The sequence below is a fragment of the Maylandia zebra genome, linkage group LG16, assembly GCF_041146795.1.
Source record: "Maylandia zebra isolate NMK-2024a linkage group LG16, Mzebra_GT3a, whole genome shotgun sequence".
Lineage (NCBI taxonomy): Eukaryota > Metazoa > Chordata > Actinopteri > Cichliformes > Cichlidae > Maylandia > Maylandia zebra.
This window is the reverse complement of record NC_135182.1, coordinates 27,909,649-27,926,290: the sequence shown is the minus strand read 5'-3', so window position 1 is coordinate 27,926,290 and position 16,642 is coordinate 27,909,649. Positions and strand designations below refer to the sequence as shown.

Sequence of the window (16,642 nt, the reverse complement as noted above, 5' to 3'; positions counted from 1 at the left end):
TTGACTTGGTGTATACGTGCACCAAGTGGCGACAAAATTGAGAGCTAAAGAATGTCAGTGTGATGGTGGAAAAAACTGTAGATGCTGTATTGTCCACTTGAGGCTGTCTCAATCGTCAATCCAGGTCATCGGCGGCCAAATTAGAGTTAGACTGATTAACATCCAGCTTCGTGGGTAAATCAAAGAAAGGTGGATGCCAAAATTTGTGTGACTTCATTTGAAATCTTTCTTTTAGTTACTGAAAATTGTTTATTTTATCTTTAAATGCCCAACTTGCATAGAGATATTAGATATCAGTCTCTGTACCTGTACTGAGTTTTAAAGCAGATTAGTATTTATGGTCACGAAGAAACATTTAATTTTAAATGATCTTAAAGCTTAAAAGTAGCCAGGAGGACTTTAAATCAGAGACTCTTTCATCACTGAAACTGCAGAAGTATTTCTTTGTGTTAAAGTGTAATGGAAAAGTAGGAATAACAACCATTGTCCATAGATGACATTTTCCTAAGAGAAAAGCATCTGTGTTGGATCAAGTTTTTACATACAGAGGATTTTTTCTGTTTATTTTTATGCCTCAGTGGTAATTGAGATTTAACCATAACCAAGCTAACGTCAAAGAAAAATTTATTTTGGATGAACCATTTAATCCAAGAAGTGCTCTGTCCAAGTCCAGGTGGAGGTCAAAGTACCCAGGATGGCTTTAAAGTTCCTGCCCCCATCCAGCAATAACATTATCTCAAACCACTGAAACACTCCACTAGACTGGCTGCAGGGCACATAATGTCCTCTTCCTGACATTGTACAAAGGTATATCCCCAGGTCTGCTGTGCAAACATTTCTTTTGTGTAACATTTCCCTCAACCTTTGCTTTTAGGAGGAAATGTTATCCTGTTAGAAGCAATCTGCAAAAACAATAACATTGGGACAATTATATTGTTTTTAAGATTGTGTGTTTAAGATTCAACTTTATTAATAGGAAGAAATCCCAGTTTTCCAAGAAAAGAGATATGGATTCAAAATAATAATATTTTAAATGTTTGGAAACATTCCCTCAGACCTTTGAGACAGCAAATAAATGATTGCTGGGATATTTCCTGTATAAAAGTCTAATGGGCTAACAGTTCAAAATGAGAACATAAAGACACCAACGGCTATGCTGTAGAATCTAAGAAGTACTGTTTCTATGAAATGTGTACATGCTCGTTAAAATAGCCACAGTGGAAAGCAAATGGAAGAACCAGCTGTCAGAGAGAGCAGGGAGGTGCGGTTAGGTTTATAAAGAGAGCCCAGTGGGTACATATTGAGGAAGACAAAAACCACAGAAACTATTGTGAGCTGCACCACATTTATTCTCAACAGCAACCTCAATCCATCGTGTAACATGGAAGTGTCACATATTGCATTTCCTCTGATGTCCACTTTAGATTGTGGCAGTGAGTCACTCCCCTTAGGCTACCTTTTTAGACTGCCACAAAAAAGTACCAAACAAGTTTTTTTTATTTTCAACACATGCAACTCAATTATTTGGATACTCGTAAAGCTCAGAGACTGCAGTACTAATGGCGGTGGCCTCTTTGACTGACAGGTGGATTTTGACAAAGGCAGCTGTAGCTGCTAACTGTTTCCTAGGCTTCACTTCAACACAGCTTTGCCTTGATGTAATTATCTGACCATTAATATGGCTGCTGTGGTGCCTTGTACTAACATTACACATACACAAGATGTTTGGCAGTTTTGGCAGTTTCGAGTGATTCACTTGTTGTATTAGTATTCAGTTGCTTAGCATTACTTAGCTGTTATCGGCCTCTGTCCATGCATGCTGTTTGATAACCAAGATATCCAGTAAGTTAGCACTCTACCCTATCATTCAATTCAATTCAATATATATATTTTATTTATTGCAAATATAAACAGCAGTCTCCGCAAGCTAGCGTAGCTTAACTGTAGATATTTTTTACTTCCCTTAATGAGAATGATCAGAGGGGACTTTTACATTAATCTGTCATTTAGGTGTTAATACATTTCAGCCATTATGGAGGTGACTGAAAGTAGAGATGCATGTTTTTCATTTTGCATGACATCAAAGTTTTAGTTCTGCTGTGGAAGCTTTGCAAACACTGTTTAAACAGCAGGTAGGTATATACTGGGCATCATATCCAAGAGTAAAAAAAGTTTGAATCACTAATACTCAAAAGCTCACTTCGTGTTGAATTGTCAAAGCTGCTGTTTTGCTCTTGTAACTACAAGGTGTCAGATGATCAATGATCAGGTTTGATACTAAAGCTTAAACCCAAGTCACAATCTTTTCTTAATCCTAACCAAGTTATTTTTAGTGCTTAAACCTAACTAGCCAATAAAAGCAAAGACAAAAAAACATGTTATATACTACTTTTGTAGTATATTTGATTTTTAAATTTAGATGCTTTCAATGGAAACATCCCCACTGTAAGGTAAGGTAATGTAAGGTTTGCATAACTAGCCATTATATTATGTAGTATTTATAGTAATGTTCCCTGCTTTAAGTTTTAATATGACTCAGGAGGCTGTGACAACATTGAAGCCTGGTCTGAAGGTCACCGTATGCTGCCATGTGGGCACAGGTAGCACTCTAAAAAATGTATGAAGTAAAGCATGGTGCATTCCCAAACTAAATCTCTTTCTTCTTTTTTTCCTTTTTTTAACAGCCAAACTCATAAACAAAGTCAGCTCACAGGCATAAATGCCACTGCTGCTGTTCTTCTCACTCAAAGCTCACATTTATGAGCATGCAGTTAATTTCCTCAGAGCAGATTTTCCCTCCGCTTTGAAGTGGAAACAATATAATTTTTTGTGCATTCCTAATAACATCACATCTAGTTTGGTGACTTTACATAAAAGGTGTTTGTGTACACAGCACCGTGCGGCAGGAGGCCCTTTTTATGGCAGAATAAAACAGGCTTGGCCTTCATGGTTTTTACAGCTGAAGGCTGATCCCGAAACCCGGTGTTTCAAAGCTTCTTGAGCCCTCCACAACCCCCCCCCACCTCAACTACTTCTCCTCTACAGGGCTGATTACAACAGGGCCCCATTTGTGCTATCTTCTTTTAAACACCACTAAAATCTTTTACATTTCCTCAGCAGGTTCTTGAAATTCAGCTGAGTACAGTGCATTCCCCCAGAGTCTCCTTCTGTCAGGTTTTCAGATGGTGACCTCTCTGCTTTCACTTTTTTAGCCTTGCTTTAACGCTAGCTAACCTTGAGGAGATAACCAAAGAGAAAATAAGCTTTGGTTACCTTGTTTGTTTTACTGGGTTCCCTTTTGGCTCTTTTTGACATATAATAAGGGTGCCTTTATGTAGAAACTGTTACGAGCACACGTCCCAGTTGCCTGAAAGTATGTTGAACTACCTCCATCCTATTTCCAACCTCTTATTACCTCCATGTGCCTTCTTCAACATCCCTACATTGCTTCTCTTCTTGCCACTTATAGCTCCATACCACCCTCTCATTCCTTTTCTCAGTCCGTTCCTTCCCTCTCTACTTATTTCCTCTTCTTTTCTACCCTTCACTCATTCCCTACATTCTTCCCTTCTGCCTCTCCCTCTTTCACTCTCTTTTTGCAATTCAGTCAATCTTCAGTCCCCTCCACCCCACAGTACACCACCCTCTTCTGACATACTCCCTCCCCTGCCCTCTGTCCCATTTTCTATATTTTCTCCTCCAGTTCTGGCCTCTGCACCCACATGACCAACATCATGAGAAAACACTCATGACAGTACGCTCTGCCAACTCTGCCATCCTGTTACACCCCAGGAGCAAAGAACAGTTTTTGCACAAAGCTTCACTGGTGAGTATTGTCTAACCTCAGTTCACTCTAAAAGAAAATACAGCTTGCTTCCAGCAGGATCTTTTCAAAGATCATTTTATGGGGATCCAGATCTTCAGCTGCACGTTTTTCCCAAGGAGCTAGAATTCAGTTTCGCAACTACAGGTCAATGAACTGTCCAAAAATTCGCTATTTACTATGACAAATAAAGAGTTTACTGAGCCAGTCTACTGTGTATCAGTTGTGAACAAGGCGTCCATTGCAGCAATGTGCGATGATGTCACTCCCAACTTGTCATTTTTCAGTATGAACAGCCAGCTTTGTGGAAGGGCATATTTTAAGCCAAACTCCAGTCCTTTCCTAACCCTAACCAACTACTTTAGGTCCTTAGTCTTAGTATGAGAACATCACAAAAATCAAAGGCAAGGGAAACCTGGCTAATAAACTTAGCTCATGCTGTCACAATCATTCAACTTCCTACCACAGACTTTGTAGGTCTGTAACACGGACCGTTATCCCTCAGTGGCTAATATGGATACAGCTGGTACTAAGGCACAGACACCAGAATATACCTTGTACACAATGGTGAGATGCCCTGTGTTGAAAAAATGTTGTTTGACTTGATTTGCAGGATATAGATCAGACAGGCAGCAGTGCAGTAGTTAGCAACAAGGTTCCAGGTTTAAACCCTGGGTTCAGATCCAGCCTGGGGCCATTCTGTGCAGAGTTTGCATGATCTGAGATCAGTGTGAGTTCTCTCTTGGTACTGTCATGTCAAGACATGTATGGAGTTATGTTAGCTGGTGAATTTTAAATTGACCGTAGGTTTGAATGTTTATAGATTTGTGTCCAGATATACCGGTTATATTCCAATATAAAGGTTCTGTTTAGAATCTGAATGTAATTAGTTAATGTGAATTACTGTGCTCATAGATAGCAAGAGATTTGCAAGTTTCACAGATTTATCACAGTTAACTGTTGTATTATCACAAACAGATTGTGTGTAATTGCCTGCTTGCCCTATTTAATCTCAAACTGATAGTGTAGCAATATAAGAATTGCTACATGAAGTGTGAATTTTAAACTCCATAGAGAGAGAGAGAGAGAGAGAGAGAGAGAGAGAGATAGATAGATAGATAGATAGATAGATAGATAGATAGATAGATAGATAGACAGACAGATGAAAAACTTCAAAATGCAATCAAATTACTCAATACTACGCCACACAGAGCTAAAAATAAATCGCCTTTTTTATAGTATTCATCATGATAATAAAAGGCCACCATTCACACATTTTATTGCCTTTTCAGCCCAGTTATTATCATCAGTATTAAGAGTGTTAAGTGCTCCAAGTACAAGGGTGCAAGTTCTGACAACGGTCTCTCAAAAGGTGTGACAGAATTTGATACAGCACTGTTCAGAGGCGTGGGTGTTAACCACTGCACACTGTGAGGCATTTCTAGCATGAATGCAGCCTACCATTAGCCTAGCAGTGAAGATAATACAACTTCCTCTATCCACATGTTAGAACCTGACAGCCAATTGGAGTCATAAAAGTCCAGAAGGTTCCCATAGCCAACAGTTCACACCAGGAAGACTGTTGTTAATGTTAATGAGGTGTGATGGCAGGCTGCTTGGTTGTCAAGGTCAAGGCTAGCGCTGCTAACAACACACAGCAGCAGTAGTATCAGGGTATGAGACAATACACCTCGATATAACAGAGGTCAAACTGATTCCGCTAATGATGACTTTAATAAAAACAATAAAAAGACCAGAAAAAAATGACTGAAGACTATTTTAAATCACTTTCTTTGGTCTTTTATCAGAATCAGAATCAGAATCAGAATACTTTATTGATCCCTGGGGGAATTATTTTTTGTTACAGTGCTCCATTTTAAACCAACATTAAGACAAGACAGACAATACGCTAACTAAGAATAGTACAATATATACATATATATACATACATACATACATACATAAGTCACTTATAAATAAATATTTGGAAAAGAAACATGTGTAGTTGTAGCAGCAAACAGTGTGTTAAGTGGATGCGTTGTACAGGGAGATGGCCACAGGCAGGAATGATTTCCTGTGTCGTTCAGTGGTGCTTTTCGGTAATCTCAGTCTCTCACTGAACGAGCTCCTGTGACTGACCAACATGTCATGGAGTGGGTGGGAGGTGTTATCCAACATTGTCTTTATCTTGGACAGCATCCGCCTCTCCGACACCACCTTGAGGGAGTCCAGCTCCATCCCCACAACATTGCTGGCCTTACGGATCAGTTTATTAAGTCTGTTGGCATCTGCGACCCTCAGCCTGCTCCCCCAGCATGCAACAGCATAGAGGATCGCACTGGCCACCACAGACTCATAGAAAATCCTCAGCATTTTCTGGCAGATGTTGAAGGACCTCAGTCGCCTCAAAAAATAGAGACGACTCTGGCCCTTCCTGTAAAGTGCTGTGGTGTTTTTAGCCCAGTCCAGTTTATTGTCAATTATTGTATTATTTTATTGTATCAAATGAATGCTTCAAATGACCTGTTTACACCGGCTGTTGCTCACCTTTCTAGATTTCCTTCTTTCTACAACGAGATTAAAATCAGGTTTTTCTTGTAGGACTGAAGGGGAGAACACTAAGGTGAACATGCATAACTTCTGCAGTAAAGGATGAAAGGTCTGCATGCACGTCTTTATTGCTCTGAAGCAGCTTATACCTATATAAATTACTGTATATATACTGTATATAGTATGTATACTGTAAATGTGACTGTGTACTTACTATCCTGCCTGTTTCTATTAGAGTTTTCAACAACTTTAAGAAGAGCTTGTTTATTTTGTCTGTGTTATAAAATCCAAATCTCACACTTTCACTCTATCATATCATATATGGCAAAGAAATAGTAAGAAAAAAGTAGAGGCAGTCACTGCCTATTTTTTGTAGCATATTTAACGCATGTGTATCCTGGTACATTCTATATTTTTATCCAGTTAATTATTACTGTATTTTGTGGGATTTTTTTGTTTTTGTAACTGAACATCATAAAGTTGTATTTGTGTTTTGTCACTATAAACATTTAAATGAGGGATAAGATTTGGGAATGATCAAAAGCAATAAACTCTATGTGCAGCAGATCATTTTCATGCTCTGTCTAAGACCCAGAAATGATCGGTCTTCTCAACACATCTCTCATGGGGGAGACTTGCTTATGGAAGAACGTTACTAGCAGCTGGTGGCCAACAAGAGTTTCATGCATTGAGTTTGCAGGAAGGTTGCAGTATTGACCAAAAGAGGAAACAGAAGGGACAAGAGTAACTACCCTAAAACCATATGGAGAAAGCTAACTGTGGTTTACATGCTTTTAGACAGACATGTATTCACATATTATCTATATATATGTATATACACTGTGGAGATAAGTGCTGTGGGAGTTCCATAGCAGACTGATGATATTTATATATATACTCAGGAGGCCAACACAGTCCAGGTTCCTGATGTGGCTTCAGAAAAATCACAGGGCCTGGGCAGCAGTGTAGTCTTATCTTTCGTCACGGCAACCCCACGACACATCCTGACAAGGTCAGGTCACATATTTAACCTCTGACCCCTCCACTACTGTTGAGTTTTGCTGAGAACCACTCCAGAAAGGATAGAGGGATACCCAGAGCGGATAGCACAGAGGCAGAGAGTGTGTTTATGTCCGTCCCAGTCCAGTGTAAACTGCTTGGATGCTGTCTGTCACTACAGCCCAGTAACACGGTTGTCCTGTTTTTACTGTGCCATTTGTAGCTGTTATGAAACTGCTTTTAGAGGACGGGGCTATGAAAACTTCCCATATACTGAAGCAGGACCCGGGAGATTTACGGTGCTCTGAAGAGATGGAGGTAGCTTGTGAAATTACATCTGTTTGTAGGAGGAAACAACACTGCATGTTTACTAGAGGCCAGAGATTCTCCAGACTGATAGAACTGATAGGAAGTGTTCTCCTTGCTGACAATGAAGATATCTCTTGCTCTTCCAGATGGACAGTGGAGGCTGCTCTCTAGCAGGTGCTGAAAGGCCAAAACCCTCCTTTTAAGCACTATACAGCCTTGGCTTTCAAACCATTAAAAACTTCATTTATCAGTGCCTTACTCACTGCTAAAACTAGAGTGGTTAATTGATTCAGAGTGCCTTTAAGTAGGCCATCAAGTTTTACAATTAATAGATTGAAATTCTGCAAATCAGCATAAATAATGAGAGCTGAAGAAAAACTATAACGAATCCTGAAAGGGAAAAATTTATTTGAAAGTAAGTGGACAATATAAAGCAATGTTGGATACATGCTCAAAGGTTCAAAAGATACGGTCTCTCAATCACACCACCACACAGTACTGACCCACACATATGGTTCTTACACACACACTGGACTTTCTGGACTTTGGTTTTGCACAACACTGGTCACTATATTCTTCATTTCCGGTTAATACTTGTACAGCTGCTGTTATTGTGTATATATTTATTTAGATTTAGATTTCTTCATACATTCTTATATAGTTCTATATTGTGTATTGTGTATTTTGTTGTACAGTTATTTTATTTTCAACTTTAATTTATATATTTATCTTTATCTTATTCTTCCCAGTTAAATTTACCCTTCATTCTAATTTGTGTTGTACAGTTATTTCATTTTTAACCTTAATTTATATTTTATTCCTTCCTAGTTAAATTTACCCTTTTTAATTTTTCATATTTATTTCCTATCTTATTCATAGCCTTTTCCTTTTTGTTTTCTTTAGGTCACGAGCAGTTGTCCAAGCATTTCACTACATATCGTACTGTGTATGACTGTGTACGTGACAAATAAAATTTGAATTTGAATTTGAATTTAAAATATTCAAGTAGGTGAGTAAGTTGGACACTACCTGAAAGGTCATGACCTCAGGATCAAAAACAAAGCTCTGCTAGTCAGCTGTTTGAAATAAATATTTTATGTATTAAAATGTGCAACAGAGTGTGAAGAAAATGAAACATAAACTGAATTCAATTTATTAAACTTGCACATTAACATTATTTTTCATTTCACAATAAAAGCTAATCATTTAAAATCAAGTATTTATATGATCTAAGAGTTAGGAAAAGTCAGTGATCCACTGTGAATACAAGCGATTTTACTCGTGCATAGAATGAAGTAAAGGTATGAGCAAAACTTGACAGGTATCCTCATCATCGGTACAACAGCTGTATCGCTCCTCAGACTGCACCACTAAATGTGTCAGGGTCATGTCCTATTTTACGCTCCAAACGTCCTCATTGAGCTTGAGAAAATGTTTCATCTAGTTTAGTCTGCTGCTGCGCTGCTTATTGCCGTACGCACATTGTATAAATAAAGTGAAATATCGCTCACGATATCACTTGAGCCTGTCAAAGGTAAAGATTATAAAAGCAATGGGTTTAGCAGACGTCTGTAGCCCACCCCTCATATCTGTGTCCTTGTCAGAGGCCTGAGTCCTGACGTCAAATATCATTGCTTTACATATCTGTAGTTTTTGCAGCCACAATATTATCCATCCCACGAGCTGGCTGACTGAGATAACCCTGCTGACATAATCAGTTATTTTCCCATGCTCAAAGCTGTCCCAAAGCCTCACAAGATATTTACATTAGTTTCCAAAAGCTAAATACTTCTGTGAGTTACAACTTATCACACATTTATGAGTAAAATCTGAAACATTAGAATTGTTTATGCAAATGGTTACAGTAAGAAACAGTAACAGTATGATTCCTTCGGTCTTTTCCTCAAACAGTATTAGATGTCATCTCAACTGGAGTCTGAAGCTGACTCCTGATATTAGAGACATTTGCAAGAGTGAGAATCAAGGAACTTGAATGGACTGGTGCACTAAAATTCCAGTTTGTATGCCCACATGCACAGCAACATCAGTTTACAATGACCAACAATAGTGAGAGTGACTGATGGGGAAAGTGAATTCTTTGATGATGCATAGCTGTGTACCATGTGCAGAGCAGTGAAAGTGACTGACAGAGCACTAGTGACCTGTTTAACATTAAAGTTAGGTTCATATGCTGTTGTCACCTATGCATAGCTGTGTACCATGTGCAGAGCAGTGAAAGTGACTGACAGAGCACTAGTGACCTGTTTAACATTAAAGTTAGGTTCATATGCTGTTGTCACCTATTTGGCATAAATACCTGAAGTCTTAAAACACACAAAAACATTAAAAAAAAACACATGAAAGTTCATTTGGAACGTAGCATCTTGAGCATTTGGTGAAAATACAACCTAACCCTAACCATGGCTAAGCCCTTATGCAACTGCAAGACTATACAACAAGTTCCACTCATCACAGAGAGAGTAATCGATTAAGAGGCACTGAGGTTTATTTTGCACACTATCTGTGTGGAGAGGTGTGTAGATAATAAACATGATTGTCTGACAGGTTTGGTGGAGAGGATCTAATATTGATGGTAATGTTGGTAATGGTTTTCTGCTATAAAGGCATCTCTGGAACTGAAAAAAAATGATTTTTTTTTTTAAATAAAATCATCTTATGAATGTTTTTCTTAGATTTAGTTTAGGAAATAATTCAAGTCTGACTTAAAAGACTTGAATCGTGGCGATCGTGGCTCAAGAGTTGGGAGTTCACCTTGTAATTGGAAGGTTGCTGGTTCGAGCCCCGGCTCGGACAGTCTCGGTCGTTGTGTCCTTGGGCAAGACATTTCACCCGTTGCCTACTGGTGGCGGTCAGAGGGTCCGGTGGCGCCAGTGTCCGGCAGCCTCGCCTCTGTCAGTGCGCCCCAGGGTGGCTGTGGCTACAATGTAGCTTGCCATCACCAGTGTGTGTGTGAATGGGTGGATGACTGAACGTGTAAAGCACTTTGGGGTCCTTAGGGACTAATAAGGCGCTATACAAATACAGGCCATTTACCATTTAAAAGAAGCCCCATAAAAACATTAACTACACGTTCAAAGTACAAGTATCCCCCCAAAACATCATATGTTCTAATTTTACAATCTTAATGTTAAGAATGATCTGCTGTGGATTTCTACAGTGGACTGAATTCAATTACTGACACTGTGTCGAGTGACTTTCTGTCCACCCTTCAGATGTCTTCAGATTTTCTTTCTCTGAAACACACTTCATGTGTTTCTCATTTCCAAATCACCTCACAGTATACACAGTGCATACCTTCCAACTTACCACAGTCGGTTGCATCATTCATATCCTATGTGTTTTTGCATTCATGTCATCCTGTAACCAGTTTTATTCAGACCTCTGCTACCTACACCTGTCAGCATGTCCAGCTGCCTGGAAGCTTACAACTGCTTATTTCTCCATTTTTTATTCTATTTTTTTAATATATGTATCATACGCTCCCACTCTCACAAAAGTTAAGATGCTCTGTAAAATTTAAATAACAACATAATGCAGTGGTTTACATTGCAAGTCTTTTTTTAAATTCAGAACATAAGAAACACATCAAATGTTTAAACTGAGAAAATGTACCATTTTAACAAAAATATGAGCTAATTTTGTACTTGATGCTAGACATTTTTCCCACTGTCTAGCATCCCTCCGTTAACAACGTCTGGGAACTGAGGAGACCAGCTGCTGGACTTTTGGGAGAAGAATGTTTTCTTATTCCTTTTGAAAATTCCCAACGGAGAATTCAAGCTGCTCAATAGTCTTGGGTCTTCTTTGTCATACGTTTAATTCCATGGTGTTCCAAATGTTTTCCGTTGGTGAAAGGTCTGGACTGCAGGCGGGCCCATTCATGAGCCTTGAGTCTTCTACAAAAGGTATGCTGTTGCAATAGGTCCAGTATGTGATTTAGCATTGTCCTGCTGAAATATCCAAGCTCTTCCCTGAAAAAGACTTCATCTGGAGCGGAGGATATGATGCTCTAAAACCTTTGTATGCCTTTCAGCGCTGATGATGCCCTTCCAGAAGCACAATGTGCGGTTCTCTACTGCATATGGAATTGGTAGGGAACAGTTCTCTACTTTACTCATGAGGTTTAGCACAGAGAAAATGGCAGTTTCATTTTTGCGTGATAGTACGGTGGCCCTGAAGGGCTAAACGGACTACAACTCAAGAAAACACCAGCAATAAGAAAAATGCTGCAAAAGCACACAATACACAGAAATAGGAAAAACAAAAACAGAAAAAGGAAAAAAGAAAACAGAAATAGGAAAAACAGAAATAGGAAAAAACAGATTTTCAAAAGCACAAGGGAAGTGTTTCTGGCGAGACAATAACATGACGGACCAGTTGCAGGAACCAAAATATGCTAAGAATTGCGCTAGGAGACACTTAAACGAAGTGGAGGATCAATGGGTTTTGTGAGGAAAGATAAGATGAGAGGTAAGTGTGTTAGCCTAACTATTAGCCTAAAAATCAGTATTATATGAATCATGAGATTAAAACACACTTACCTAGCATGTTTTGGTTCCTCCAACTGGTCCGTCGGGTTATTGTCTCCCCAGAAACACTTCCCTTGTTCTTTTGGAAATCTGTTTTTTTCTATTTCCATTTTTGTTTTTTCTATTTCTCATTTCTTTTTCTCTATTTACATTTTCTTTTGTCCCATTTCCGTTGTGTTTTGTGTGCTTTTGCAGCGTTTTCCTTATTGCTGGTGTTTTCTTAAGTTGCAGTCCGTTTGGCCTCTCAGGGCCACCGTATGATAGAGCTTTAAACTGTATTTGTGGATAGCAACAGTGTTCACAGACAGTGATTTCATAAGTGTTTCTGGGCCCATGCAATGATTTCCATAACAGAATCATGCCTGTTTTTAATGGAGTGCAGCATTATTCTGAAAATGTTGCACAATTTGTAGACTTGCAAGTCATTGCATTCTGTGTTCATATATATTTTAAACAGCATCTCAACTTATTGGAGTTGGGGTTATACTAGTTCTCTATATTTGACTCCTAATACTTCTACTCTTGATGCAACATTGACTTGAATCTGGGCTGTCTTGTTGATTAGTAGTGCATTACATACATTTGGTTTATAGATGAGCTTCACTTTCTCCCTTTTTCACTTTCTCCCTTTCTCTCCACCAGGTTTTCTTCAGCATCACCTCAAATTTTCATTGTTTGTATCTGCAGCCAGTAGATTTTCCCCCCATTCAATATTTTTATATCTGACAGCTGCCAAAGCCTTTCTAGAACCAAACCCAAAAAAATGAAGTAAAGCAGAGAAACGTCTGAAAACACAAGGTCCGTGCCCATGTCAGTCTTCTGAACTCCAGATTAATCGTCCAAAGAAAACACGTTCCACTTCTCTCTTCATCATCTCAAATCTCACAGCCAAAGAATGTTCAGTTGTTTATATCATCATTTCTAAGTGATGAAACTTGTAAACTGGAGCACATTCTTTGCTAACACACTCACATTCAGAAATAATATTATGAGAAGAAATATGCTCTAGGTACTCTCATAACCAAGTACTGGTGGAAAGTAAATTCTTTTGTAGCTTCAAAGGTTCTATGATATGCTGCCTGACAAATAAATTCCCTGTGGTATGCTTCACTTTTTAATCTTTTCAATGATACTCATGAATATTTATTACAGGCATTAGTGCAAAGTGAGACATGTGCTATGATATTATACATAGAGTCAGATTTCTCTATCATGTCTCTCTCACTCTGCGGTAAACTGAGTTTGAGTTTGTAGGCTGTGGGAACAGAAATGAATGTCTGTCTCTATGTGTGTTAGCCATGCTCCACAATACAACCACTTGGCAACCATTTGTTTTGAGTCTTCCTATCACAGACGAGTTATGCTCATTGGTGCAGAATGATTAAGACTGACTGTGACATGTTGACAATTTGTTTGTGTTTATAAATTAGACGACAACTACTTGCAAACCTTCACCAACACCAATCTGTCTACAAATGACCCCAGTTTGTAGACAGTGGTCTGAGGTGGACCACAATTGTTTGGAGACAAGTTGCCTTCAACCAGGCACCTTCTGCATTTGCCTTCAGGTTAAAAGCAGTTGAGGGTGTTGCATGCTGAGCAACCAGGTTGTGACTGCAACTACTTGCAATCGGTTGCTGAATCCAGAAGGATAGTTACAGGGTGGATGCTGTCCTTGTATTACTTTAGTGTGAAAGAGCAAAAAGTGGGAGAAAATTGAAGGTAGGTAAATTTTCTTGAGTATATAGTTATTTAACATGAATATGAAATTACTCCCAGCTCTGCAACCTTTTCCCAAAAAAGTTCCCTTAGAACTAAAAAGTAAAACAGGTTTCTCTGTCAGCACAGAGTGTTTGTGTCTTGGTGCACTTCTAGCAACAATAGTGAGACTGGTGTCACTTTCAAGTCACATACAGAAACTTGACATCACAGTGTATCACACCGGGTACACCTATAAGCATGCTTTTACTGCCTGAATCTAACCACAAACAGCAAGTGAAAGTTAAGTAGCAAAGCATGGCATAAACCGCAGTCTGCAGGTTCTCACTATCAGTTATAATTATTATAATTGTCAGTTGCAACTTCATAGTATTCATAGAATATTCATGGATGGTTTTCAAATTAAGTAAACCTACCAGATCATCGGCTTGGTTAATGTCAAGCTTTTTGAAGAAGAAGAAGAAGAAGAAGAAGAATTTTCTACTGAAAAGACGAATGAGACTTTATTTGAAATGTAATGTAATGTAAATGTTATGAAAACGTGTCTATTTAGTATGTCCTAACCCAGTTAAGGAAATTGGCATGCTATTCACGATCGCAGCCTGAGTTGGGTGGGTTTTGTACTTCCTTTTTTACTTCGGTACCATGCAGCACCATCTTCCACATTTTCCTAAAGGGACTTCCAATGTGTCCAAGTGTAACACTATGGGTTCCTTACCAGGCAAAAGAGTTGAAAGATGGTGTGAGTAAGAATGCGTTGGCTCAACATGTCTTGCTCTTCTCTGAAGACATCAGTCTTTCAGCTATGCTAGCCCCCAAGTCAGGTGCCAGGCAGACTGTTCATCCAGGCCAAGTTACACTCATTGCTCCTCTACTAACACATTCCAGTTTAAAGTCCGGGCAACGTTCAAAGGAACCAGGCAATTACAGTGCAGCCGCCTGCGTCACTTTTTTGTTTACTTCCAAAATGTTCTGAAGTCTTTAAGCCTTTTGAAGTATTTTCCTTGTGCTAGGGGCTCCTATTTCTCTCAGGGTAGGAAACTAGCTGTGAGCAATGTGCAAAGGTCCAGATGTGTGCCATATTACCAACTCACTCCTGACTGGGCTGCAGTTTCCATTACAGTCACCTTGACAGAGGGATCATACAATGGTCACATGTGTTGAGCGTGTGAGAACTGTTGAAATCTGTTTTCACACAGATTTTTATCCCCCAAAAATCACAAAGGTAAGAAAAAAACAATAAAAAGAAAATGCAATTAAGCTGCTGGAGTACTATAGTGATTTATGGTAAGTATAAAAAACAGTGATGTTTGCACTACAAATGTTTCTGTCCTGCAGAGGTGTTTGGCAGTCTACTGAGGTTACCCTACTGTGGATTATTATGTGATCAAACAGTTCTGGGAACAAGTCCATAAAAATAAAAAGCCTTGCCCGATTTAAATTTGGCCAGTCTTCTGTTCAAAGGTCATCTTTATGGAATGTCCAGACAGCTTCCAGCACATCTGTACCTTTAGATCTCTCCCTGGCAGTCCCGTCCTGACCACATGCACCGTGGCCTCTGAGATTTCACCACAGACCTCAAAGTTGTGCAGAAATCAACCAACTTTTCTCTAAGACTAGTCTGAATTTCATGTAGTGGATCATTACTGATGGTGAGAGTTTGCAAATTTTGCAGGTGGTCAACCAAGCACTCTTTAGATAAGGATTTTTCAAGCCAGAACACAGCATGTCACAGGGAAGACTGAGACCAGAAGTATACTCTTCATTATTTTCTTCTCGACGTATATTGGTTGGCGCACTGTGAATCCTTCCTCTTAGGGTCAGGCAGTGCCAAGCTTTCCCACCAACCTAATACATCAGATTTGCTTCTCAGTGACTTTTTTAAACTTTCTCAAAATCAAATTCAAGTTGAAGAACACAAAAGAAGAGACTCACTGCGATATAACACCAGAGAGCAGGACAACCACTACAAATATAAAAATTGTCCAGAGGTCAATGTGAAGATGAGCTTGAATTAGAACGTTAAGTTTTTTTTATTTTTATGGGTTTATTCTTCAAATACTTGTGCAAATGAAATATGAGTCTGTATGAGTTGATTTAGTTGAACTAGATATTTTATTAATTTATTATAAATGAGGTCGGTATACCCAGATAAATCAGCAGATGTACTTTGCAAATTATTACAATTTCAGATTTTTCAGGAATCATTGAGTTACTTCTATTGAATACACACAAAAACTTGCATTTTGCTCCAGCACAGTTATGTACTCAAATACAAGTATAACCAATTTTCTTCTGAATCTCAAATACAGTGCTTTAAGGCTAATAAAGGTAGCCTTAATGTTCCTCCAAATGGCACTATGCATTTATTGGTTTAAGCTTCCTCCCAGCTGGACATGCTTGCGCTACTTCCTCATCAAGGCTGCCAGGAAGGATGCTAATTAGGTGCCCATCCAAACTCAACAGGTTGCTTATTGTAAAAGCAGCATATATTCCTTCCTTGCTCACAACCTTTCCTGTTCTCGGGACAGGCAGACCGTCTGTGAATAAACATCATGATCGAATTCTCACTCCCTAGACCTCATCACCATGACAAAGCTGGAACATACTGTAGACCTGGTGATAAACTAAAGAGGAGCTATTCTACTTTTCTCGATTCTCTTCATAGATCTATTGTTCAAATGATCATATT

The 16,642-nt window shown here is 38.9% G+C and overlaps 1 long non-coding RNA gene across 1 annotated transcript in view; it reads right to left on the bottom strand.

Annotated features, from left to right (window-relative positions):
- The window catches only part of LOC143412978 (uncharacterized), a 43,665-nt gene that overhangs the window by 16,570 nt on the left and 10,453 nt on the right, over nucleotides 1–16,642 (bottom strand). The window lies entirely within an intron of this gene.